This window comes from Lepidothrix coronata, unplaced genomic scaffold (genome assembly GCF_001604755.1).
Source record: "Lepidothrix coronata isolate B3197 unplaced genomic scaffold, Lepidothrix_coronata-1.0 Scaffold37, whole genome shotgun sequence".
In the NCBI taxonomy this organism is placed as follows: Eukaryota; Metazoa; Chordata; class Aves; order Passeriformes; family Pipridae; genus Lepidothrix; species Lepidothrix coronata.
Window position 1 is genome coordinate 6,937,900 of NW_016690217.1, and position 9,467 is coordinate 6,947,366.

General features: G+C 38.4%; 1 long non-coding RNA gene across 1 annotated transcript; it reads left to right on the plus strand.

The window, feature by feature from the left end:
* The first annotated feature begins 1,011 nt into the window (after positions 1–1,011).
* Positions 1,012–4,179, plus strand: LOC108496161. The gene is made up of 3 exons (XR_001874357.1): positions 1,012–1,098; positions 2,014–2,113; positions 4,100–4,179. It is a non-coding gene; the product is annotated as an uncharacterized LOC108496161 (long non-coding RNA).
* The last annotated feature ends 5,288 nt before the right edge of the window (positions 4,180–9,467 follow it).

A 9,467-nucleotide genomic window follows, 5' to 3' on the forward strand; every position in this document is an offset into this window, starting at 1 on the left:
AATCATAAAATAATTTGGATTGGGAGGGACCTTAAAGCTCATCCTGTTCCAATCCTCTGCCATGGGCAGGGTCACCTTCTACTAGCACTTAACTTGACCTTGAACACTTCCAGGAATGGGGCAGCCACAGCTTCTTTGAACAGCCTGTGCCAATGCCTCACCACCCTCACAGTGAAGAATTCCTTCCTAATATCCAAACATGACGTGATTAAGCTGAAACTTATCTTGAAAAGAGACCTTAGTACAGGTGACTTTTTAAGCATATATTGTTATCTAACAGATCCTGAGATTTATAGTTCAGCCAACACAGCTGAGTGCCAAGGAATCTCTTTCTCCCACATACAGTTATACTGTCGATGGTAAAACTATTCTTTTCTGGGGACTTTGATGTTTTCCCTAGGAAATATGGTGTACTCCGAGGTATGAGAGAGGATTTTCTCTCTATCTTCATCTTAGGTGTGTTTAGGGCTCAGGAGTCTCACTGCAGCTCATTTCTCCAAAGGCATTGCAACAGACTTTCTGTGTTATGCAAAATCCAAGAAGGTCAGAATAGCTCCAAAAAGGATAAGAATAACAATTAAATTAGCATCATGACACAGAATACTAACTACTTTATAGCTACTTGTGGTAGTTTGAGCCACATTTAAAAATCTAAAATCCAACTTCCAAGCTTTCCCCACATCTTCCCAACAATTTATCCTAACACCGGAGAGAAACTTTCAGGCCAGAGGCTTCTGTAGGGGAAGGGGGAAGTATATGCATTTATTTACACAAATAAATACTATACAAACTAAAGGCAACTATATATATCTATATATATCTATATATATCTATATATATCTATATAGATATATATCTTACATTACTATCAGTCAGGCCTTTCAAGCCCCTCCTTTAACTTTAGTCCAGGAGCAGCCTTTAAGGCTGATATGTAACACAGTCTGCCGTGGGAGTGTTCTGGGCTCCTGAACACTCCCTCCTCACCAAGTTCCAGCAGTTGTTTGTTGTAGTCTCTCCTCCTCATGAAGCAGGAGAAAACAGCTTTGAGTCCTTGCTCTCCTGCTGCTGGTGATCTCTCCCTCTCGGTGTCCCACCTCGGTTCGTGAGTTGCTGCAGTGTAGCTTATCAAGCATACGCGTCCTAGAATCTTCATTCCTCTAAGTCAGTTTTTGGTTGCCTCCAATCAGCTTCAACAGGCAACTCCCAAGCCTCTCTTGGCCCGTCTCCAATTTTGCCTGGGATTCTTCTCCCAAGCACCGAGCTGATTTTATCAGCCCGTCCACTTGGCTCTGCTCAAGTGCTGAGCCTCAAAATCCACCCCCCACCAGCCTAAATGCAGTGGGGGGAAAAAAAGCCCCCTAGCCTTGGCCACAGGCAGCTCGGTTCAGTTATGCACTGTTCCAAGCGTCCCACAGCTGCAGGGGGGGGGGAAAGAAGGCCTAGCCTCCTCCCTCTTACCTCAGGTGCTGTGAATCTCTTCCTTCACAGCACACACTCCAAATGCTGACTCTAATTCTAGCCAAAGGCTGAGTTGGGGGGTTGCAGGGCTCCCCTCTCGCCCCCGAAGGGGAAGAGAGGGAGCCCAGCCACCCCCTGGCCTTGTCCACCTACACGCAGCAGACACCAACAGCAAAACAACCAAGACTGTAATGCCAACCGCTTCCGGTGCTGTGATATATGATTTTGAGCAGAAGTGAACGACATGAGTGGTGATTGGCTCTCCAGGGAACACTGCCCTGGCACCCAATCACCTCTGAACCCCTCGAACTCTCAAGGGAGGCCAATTTCAAACTATGACACTACTTCACAAGGGGGCTTTTATGGGATCTGAATTTTCCAAGAGAAAGGAAGTAACAGAGCATTGACAAAGTGGAGAGCATTGAAGAAGTGGCCATACACAAAACTAATCTTTAGGAGCTTTAATTGAGGGAGATTACTGTAGTCTAACTACCAGCCACTGATTCTTTTGAAGAATATTGAAATTTATTAATTTTTATCTATTTTTTTCTGCAGGTAGGAAGAAGTAGATATTTTTCCTTCTGTTATGCTTTCTCTCTGCTCTGTATTCCCTCTTTCCTGCCAGCAGAAGCACCGCGATCAGAATCTATCTCACGTAAGTGGACAAAATTCCATAATGACTTTCCCTTCTACTGTTTACGTTGATTTTGTTTGTTTTCTTAAAAAGGCAAAATAATGTTTCTTTGCACAGAAGAAGGCCAGGGGGTAGGAATGGTTTTATTTCAAAGTTGTAATCCCCTGTATACAGCTCGTGATTGACGGGTTAAATATGTTGACAAAAGACTCTCTATATGTAATCTCAGAGCTTAACATAGTTGCCAAGAGCTGAGAATTCCATAAGATTTAGTTCATCTGCTTTAAAGCAATGGCTATCTGAGTTAAGAGTTGGTTTCCTTGCGTTTTTTTTCCAAAATCAACCAAAGAAATCACTCTTTCACTCCTCCGTATGAAAATGCTTCAGTGCTAGGTTTTGTAATACCCAATTTACAACCTCAAAGGAGGACTCCACAGTCTAAATATTGTATGGCCCAATTCCCAAGATAAGTAGGCAAGAAGGCTCAGGTGCCACCAAGTGAGATACACCACACACAAAGAAGTGGTACTGGAAAGGAACAGCTTTCTGTGTAAAACTTGTCTTACCTTCTGGGACAGAATTGTAGTGAGTTAAATACTCTATGAATGTCCTTTGGATGCATTCATAAGTTTAGAAGTGGAACTGTAAAGTGAACAGAGAAAAATAAGAAACAAAAACCAAACTGAGACCTAAAAAAACCAGTTCTACATTTTATTTGAAACCTCTCCCAACTGTCAATTTATCTTAAAGAGCTCTTCATTTCAAAATTGTCAAAAATAAATTCATGATGAAGGTAATATGACATTTTCTGCTGTGACACCATGGCTGTTTCCCTCGCTACATACCCAGCTCCTCAGATAAGAAAATTAAGTGGCACCTAAAAGCAACTAAAAGTAGTAAAATCTCTGGTTGTCCCATCATAATTCTACTGAGTAGCTCAAAAATGAGGGAAAACAAACAAACAAACAAACAAAGCATCAAACAAAAACTACTTGGAGTATGACATTTTAGACATTATTGTGATCTGTAAAAGTAGAACCATGATAGTAAATGCCTTATATTTGGGCGGTCCAGGAGAGGGGTTCAATAATTCCAATCCAAATTCTCATTTGTTTTGCATACTTGAAGTTAGACAAGCGAACCCTCATAAAATTCCTATTGACCTTCAGTGAGATGCAGATGAAATCCTAACCACCATATTTACAAGAAAGACCGCAGAATCACAACCTATCTCATAATTTGTGAATTACCAGCTGTTATTAAGCAATTGTTTAGCAAAGAAAAGTGTATGCCTTTATAGGTGAACAATCATGTGCTAGCAGACTCAGAAAGGCAAAAAGGCACCAACTGTTTTATTGTCTTCTAAAACAAAGGCAGTGTTTAGTTAGCAGTTATTGATGCACCAAAAAGAGAACGGAACAAGACAATAGAAAAATCCCATCCAAATTACAACTGAAGAGAAAGGAAAAAGACGGACGGCTGTTTAATCATGTCACTGATTTTCAGAAATAGTGGAGAGCAGCAGTGGCTGCCAGATTTTCAAAAACCAGCTAAGCCTGTTGGGCATACAATGGAGGCTGAAGTGTTTTGAAAGCCTGGCCAGTGATTTTATTATGGAAACTGCCCAGTTATAAGCACATTCATAAACGTGTTCCTTATTTAACAACGTTAAGATTGCTGTTCATAATCAAGTTCCAGTTTGGGCTGTCAAGAACTTAAAATTCTCATCACAGCACCTTTTTGACATAATGGTAAAATATCAGAATAGACCAATTTAGAGCCCACCAGCAAACCCACAATTATTTCAGCTCAAAGCTTTACAGTTTGGGGTTTTTTTTCCAGCACTGTTTATCAGGTCAGTCTGAGGAACAGTTGGATCATTTTTCCTGAAGCAGTTCTTCCTTCTGGTTCTGTCTTAAGGGCTCAGTGACGCTTTCCTGTCCTGTGACATAATATGCAGGTCTTCACACCAGTTGGCTTGACAGCCATGTTCTCATTTCTTTGTAGGGTCGGAATGCATCTGCATTTTGTTCATACAATATCCATATGACATGATGAAGAAGAACTCAACCTTCAAAGTCCTCCAGGAATAATAAAAAAAACCAAAACCTAAGAACCAAGGTGTTATAAGTGCCTAAAATTTTGAAGGCATTGGTTACAGTGTTTGTTATGACATGGTGTGGTTGTGGTTCCCAATGTTCTTGTTTGTACCTGAGTATTGTCCTATATTTGCTCAAATAGATAAAAGTGATAACTACATTTAAAAGACTACACATAACCCCTTTCTTCAAGAAATGCTCACAAATCAACTACAAATCCTTTGACAGTTCCTTTAAAGTTATTCATTGTGGGTTCAGCCCTGACACCTCTTTAGTCAAGGTCCTTTACGGTCAATGGATAGATTTCTCCTGCTTTTGATACATGAAAAGAGATTACCTCTTCTCTGTAAAGGGTAACGATGCTATTCTTTCAGAATTTATTAAAATACTGAGAAATTATTTAATGAAAACCTCAAACTAAAATAACAAGATTTTGTTCTAAAATTTTATGAGAAATTCCAAGCAACATTAGGTCACTATACTTTGCAGATCTGCCATTGGTTGGATAATGAAAACAGCTTACAAGGCATAAGGATCATGCTTGAGCTAAAGGCATGAGAAGCTAGACAACAAGAATGTAGTCATGACCAGAAGAATAAAGCAAACTACTAAAATGCTAACAGAAAAAGTAAAAAGTTGGCTTCCAGTAGAACTAAGAGACTTTTTTTAAGTGGATTTACCACATGCATTTCCACATCTGGCCTCTTAAAATACTGTGAGTTCCCTTGTCATTATGTTAATCATCAAAACACACACACAAAAAAGTATTAAATCTGAATGTGTTAGCCTCAAGGGAAAGTGATAAGCGAAAGTTATGCTGGAAGATAAGGCAAATCTACTACTTCTTTGAGTGAATCTGTGTGAAAGAGTAAGATATTCAATACTTTGCCCATTAAACTGTCCACAAACAAATAACATTGACTTCAGCTGTAATTCTTTAGACTCACTGGCTGAAAGGCCAGTGTCAACAAAGGAAGAGAAATTTGTAGACTAAGCCTACAGTGTTATTTAGTCACTGTGAGCAATTCAATGCAGTGGCATGCTGGCTTCTCTTGTGCTTGTGGCATAGTGTTGTCACTTCAACAACACAATTTCTTGAGAACAAACCAAAACAAAAGTAAAACCCCAATGCTTTTAATCAAAACTTACATTTTAAATATAATTGATAACACTCTGCAGATATACTTGCAAAACGTTCTGGGAATGTTTATGCGGAGACAGGGACAGATGTTTGACAAAGATTTTCATGACTGACACCAAAAGGTGTTTTGGAATTGGATTTTCTTATAAAACCTCATGAGAGTAATAGTTTCCACAGAACTTTGTTCATGCAAGGTGGCATGTGTGGAGGATGGTTTCTAGAAATGAAATGCAATATATCTTACAGTCCCACTCTTTACATGAAATCCTTCTCCTTAAAATGTCCCACAGTAGGGGACTGGGGAGGGGGGGGTTGGTGTAGTGAGGGGGAAGAAACCACCAAATGTATTATTTTAAACAATTATCTATGATTATTTAAAAATAGGAAAAATCTGTCTAACCAAAATTCTACTAATTTGAACATAATTTTTTGTTTCAAAAGGGAATGTGGTTTTCCAAGAAATTCTAAAACACACACAAAAGACTAATTCAGAATACACAAATCCAAGAATAAAAATAATAAGAATAACAAATTATCAAAGTTCTTCTCTCAAAGAAAACAACTTATGCAACAAATTTTCAATCAGATTCCTTATTGCTTTGCAGGTATCTTTGCAGAATTCTTTCTCTTTTTTTTTTTTTTTATTTCATTGTTTGTTCCAAATATATTTCTATGAAGATTTCTTAATATGATGAAAATCCTATTTCTTGATCTACAATCAAATCTTACTATGGTCAGTTTCTAGGTCCTCATAACTGAAAATATGATATCTCTTTCCAAGCTGACTTCAATACTAGGAGAGTTACTAAACTAACCCAATTAAAGTGAGCAGATCTGCAAGCTGAGATGATTGTTGCTGCCATCCATGAGAGCTGGGATCAACAGTGATGAATTGCAGGCCGCAGCACTGATAATCCATCTAAGAGGAAGCAGAATTCCCTCCTGGATTAGCTTGAATTGACCCACCTAAAGGTTTTGTGATGTGAATTGGAGACTCTGGGCATAGAAACAACATGCAGAATATATGACATTTTTCTGTCTAGGAGCGACTGGAAGGCTCTCGACTGTGATGTTGCCTCATTAATCAGCCCTGTGTTGTACATCTCTGTCTGATGCGAAGCTGCCATGCCTTGTCACCAATTACAGGCTCTGCAAAGACCTGTCTCATTATAGTACTTATATTGCTTGTTCCTGAAGGTGATACTTGGTGTGTCACATCCTCATCTTGCCAATACAAAAATCATCCTTGAAGCGAAGACATGTCATTCACGAGGCACAAAAAAGCAGCAAAAAAGATTTTATGAAATGCTGCCTGGAATATTAATCACACTAGGCACATAAAATTGAAAAAAGAGAAGAGAGGTTTCTGGAGCAATCCAACCAAACTGTGACCTTCTCAGCTGATCCAGGGCTGGACGAGGTTCTTGGTGAGGCACCAGTCAGAATAGGAATGTGGCTTTTTCTTTGGTGTGGTTTGATAATTAAAGAAAAAGGTCCAAATGCCACTTCCCCACACATCTCTTCTGCATCCGCCATAATTCAAAAACAGTGCAGCATCTCTCCTGCAGACATTACACTTGTGTGTCCTCATTTGTGTCACTAATTGCAAAAACAATGTGAATCAGAAATATCTGCGGTACATTCAAAGTGCTGCAGTTACATATGATGATCGACAGACTATGATCTCCTTTCTCATTACATTAATACCTCCAGTGTGATAATTTGATCTCCCAAATGACATGGGAAAATGGAAAAACTTGGTGTGTCCAATGAATATACAAGCACCAAATTTATTCTCTTACAATATAGCTTAATTTATGCAGTTTATGCATTTTTACCATTATTATTGTTTTTTCTCAGTTTACCAGCAGGTTTTGTTTGATAGTCCTGGGATACAGGTGTGACTTCCTCTGGATGCCTAGGCTCTCTCTGGCACTATAAAACCCACACATATGAATGCTGTATAAGGACAGCCCAAAATTTGCAAATTTCATGAAAAGTATTGTTAAAAATCCCCCCCATTTTCTTCTTTACATAAAATATGGTGAAAACACGAGGATGATTATCATGATAGAGAGAGACATTTAAGCACCTTACATTTAAAGATAATTTGGCTAAATATATAAGCTTTTAGAAAAAAAAGAGAAATCCATATTTATTTTTGGCTACACTCTGTCCTGATGGCAGTTAAGTTTAGAGCTCAAACGAGGGGAAGAATTTTTCTCTGCATGCCATTCTTTTACTATTTTGAAAATTGGAGTATTTGCTCTTAAGCAAAGAATATACCCTTACATAATTTTTCAGAAGTTATTTAAATAAAAGGAGATAAGATAAAGAAGAAGCTATCAATATCGATTCAAACCCCCCCCAAAAAAAGAAAAAAAAACAAACCAAAAACCACCAAACCAATCCTGTCCTAGAGTCCTTGATTATTTTTCTCTTTTCAGTACCTCTACACACATTTATGGAAAATGGAAGAGGAAACAATAAAGTGCCTTTTTAAAGAAAAAAAATACCATTAAGTCACAAAAAACTAAAACACCTAATAGCAACATAAATCTCTCTGTTTAGCTGCAATTTCCAATGCACAGTGTCGTGAAACAGGAAATACCAGTTCATCCTCTGGAAAGAATTGCAGACTGAATTATCTTAAAAATCTTATATCAAAAGTGCCTTTCATCGTGATGTCTAAGCAATTTTAGAACCTAAGGCCATTATCTATCAAAGACAAAATTCAGTATCAAAATGTTTACAAACAAGCCAAAACTGTATCTTCAATTTAAAGGATAAATAATTAAAAAAAATAAAAACCATTATTTCACAATATAAAACTGTGCAACAATAAAGAGTAAGGAACCATCGCATAGTTAACAAAGTGGAAACTGCATCACAGAATTTCCTCAGACTTTGCAGGTGCTTACATATAAGGTGTGGCATTTTTACAAATGTTGCTTCTACTCCATATTGCCAGCAACCCTGTTATTCTGCAAAATAAGTCTTTACCTAACTGACAGATCATGTGAGAGTATGTATTATACATTATACATATACTGATATGACATTTTATTGCCTTTCCAAAGAAATACAGCAAGCCTGTTGAGCTCTCTTTTCTCCCTCAAGCTGATGCTCCTTTCCTTCTCATATTGATCAAGAGGAAGTAGCAGGAAATTGGAAAGTGGGACTTTCTGACAAAGTGAAGGTCAGAAGAACTTGGACAATGAAACAACCCTGAGACTCAGCAAAGGGGTGGGAGGGATAATGAAGGAGATATTTATCTCACATTCCTATTTGATGCAGGGTACCAGAACATCCAGAAGTCAGTTTAAACTTCTGCATGCACTAATTACATGTACATAATGTGCAGTCTTCTTGTACAGAGGGGTTTCTTGCATTTTCTAGTATATATGTAGCAATATATTTGCATGAATATGTGATGCTTTGCCTAGCCAATATGCCAAAGACCACAAGCTAAAAATAAGTGGCAGGAAAAATAATAAATACTAGGAAACTTATGAGATAAATCACTACTGAATGTATCTTTTCCGTCAGCTTTTTCTAATAGCAGAACAACAACACTGGGGTTATCATTTTGAATGAGAAGCAAGAACCATCTAACAATTAAGGACTAAACTAATACTTGCAGGCAAAAGAGCTGAAAAGTGAGGCAGGCATTCGCATTTCTATTTTATGAATAAATCTATGATTTCAAAACTTTTTGAGTCTAAAAATATGGTAACTCCAGCACTATGCAATTTTTTTCGTCAAAGGCACAAATAGTGCAGAAGCAGCACAATTGAAGCATCTTTCTTTAAATCCAAAGGCATGAGCTCTGGGTGTGTGCTAAAGGTAGCAGAACAGCTGCTTGACTAAGATAGAAGGTTTAAGGTAGGTGAACCCTGAGTTACTGTGCTGCTCCTCAGGACCAAAGCCCTGGATTTGGCCCCTCCCAGATGAGAAGTCAAGACTGGACAGAGCTGTTCCCTTGTGAATGTGAAACAGGCAGAGATGTCAAATAGGGAAGAGATGACAGTGGGAGGACCTGATCTGCTGCTCCTGAGATAACTGGTAACATGGGAGATGGAGTATGGCTACACAGAAGCTCCTCCTCAAGCAGTGGAAGAGGAAATCATGTTTT